The sequence below is a fragment of the Sinocyclocheilus grahami genome, unplaced genomic scaffold (genome assembly GCF_001515645.1).
Source record: "Sinocyclocheilus grahami isolate Dianchi unplaced genomic scaffold, SAMN03320097.WGS_v1.1 scaffold992.1, whole genome shotgun sequence".
Taxonomy (NCBI): domain Eukaryota; kingdom Metazoa; phylum Chordata; class Actinopteri; order Cypriniformes; family Cyprinidae; genus Sinocyclocheilus; species Sinocyclocheilus grahami.
This window is the reverse complement of record NW_015506171.1, coordinates 156,766-158,523: the sequence shown is the minus strand read 5'-3', so window position 1 is coordinate 158,523 and position 1,758 is coordinate 156,766. Positions and strand designations below refer to the sequence as shown.

Here is a 1,758-nt window from a genome sequence, read left to right as displayed (position 1 = left end):
GTTCCACATTATTTGCTGATTTTTACTTTATTTAAACTTTGTGTCATTTATTTATTTTAATTGACATCAAGGTGTACGCCGTGCCTCCAAGCTTTCTTACTCGTTTTGCTAATAAACGTTCTACGTTTCTTATTTATTTGGTTATATATTATACATGTTTACTTGTTTCCAGTTTTGTATACCTATTTAAACTTTATGCAAGTTATGTTATTTTATATTAGGCATAGCCTGCCCTATAGCATGGTGTATTTGTTTTGTTAATAAAAGTTATATGTTTTATATATAGGCTAAAGTGAGTTTGACGTTGTATTTTGATGTTGCATTCAAGCAATTGATGCCGAACTGCCGCTAATTCAAAAGTGAAAGTAAAATGCGCACGCCGCTTTTACAAGCTATTTAAAAGCAAAGGAAAGTGAGGAAAATAAGGAACGCCCCCCGCAAAATAGAGCTGCATGATTCTGGATAAATTGAGTTTTACTTTTAAGTTTTTCAATGGAAGTTGTGGTTCTCTCACGATTCTGATGAAAAAACATTAGACAACTAAACAAAATCGCATGTAATTTATGAATGAATGATTCAATGACTCACTCAAGATGTACTTGTTTCATTACTGGATGAATCAGCGTTCTTGAAAAAAATCTTTTGTATGCTTCAAAGACAAATACATTTTAACAGCCCCTTTTCGCCACCTACTGGCGTAACAATGTAATCGATAAATCTTTTTTTGAACCGTCAAATTACTTTCAAAAGGTGATTTACTCCATTTTAATCGCTACCGTACACATCAGAGTTTATATCTGAACTATAAACTGTGATTTGAATGTTTGTAACTTGAATGTTTGGCTGAAAAGACTGTGAAGCGGTTTCATTCATGACAGATGCTCTCTTTAGGTCAGCGGCAGACCGCTAGGTCAAATAAAATCAAATCAAATCAAATAATGTTTATTGTCAGGTCCTCACAGATGAAGAAAAACAAATCGCACACAGGATTAGACAGGTGTAATAGAAATTTTAATTTTACAACAAGTATCCGATTCTGGAATTGAAATCGATTTTCGATTCCCAACCCTATATATAGATGCATTTGAATAACCTAAAATGTGAAATTTGTTTGCCAGGTTTTAGTCACTATATCATTTCCATAATTTTGTTTATGCCATTTGACATTTTCATGGCTCTACTGTTTTTGTAAAATGCAGAAAATAGTCATAATGAGTAGCTGTGAGCGAACTCTTGTGAATATTAATGACAGAAGTGCAGGATTGACGTTACTCACCGTACTTCTTGCGGATTTCATCATGTTTCACCTTCCTCTCCTCCCTCCTGCAACAAACAGTAACCAGAGATGAGTGACGGCTTTTCACAGACTATGCAGATTTTTGAAACAAAATACAACATTTCTGTGTCATTTGCATCATTTGAGCTGTATTTTTTGCAGAGACTTGGAAGAAACTAGTTACATTAGACTGATGTCAATATGGACAGGTTAAGCCACCATGATCAAAATAACACAATAATTGATTGATTGTTCATAATTATAGTTTACATTCTGTTTATGACATTCGTGGCGAAAAACAAGTGAAAAACAGAAAAGTAAAAAAAAAATTAAATAAAACATATAAAACAACAAATAAAAAAGAAAATAAATAACTTAATACTATGTGTTTTGTGCTGTTAAGAGCATGAAATTCAAGTGACATTTTTTTTAATAAGAGATTTGCATTTACATCTCACAATTATGATTCTGTTCTTAAGCCC

General features: G+C 32.5%; 1 long non-coding RNA gene across 1 annotated transcript in view; it reads right to left on the bottom strand.

Annotated features, from left to right (window-relative positions):
- Positions 1-1,758, bottom strand: part of LOC107565286 (uncharacterized) — a 16,774-nt gene that overhangs the window by 11,428 nt on the left and 3,588 nt on the right. Inside the window, exon 2 of the long non-coding RNA XR_001606353.1 lies at positions 1,277-1,323. This is a non-coding gene — a long non-coding RNA (uncharacterized lncRNA). The remainder of the gene's footprint in view (positions 1-1,276; positions 1,324-1,758) is intronic.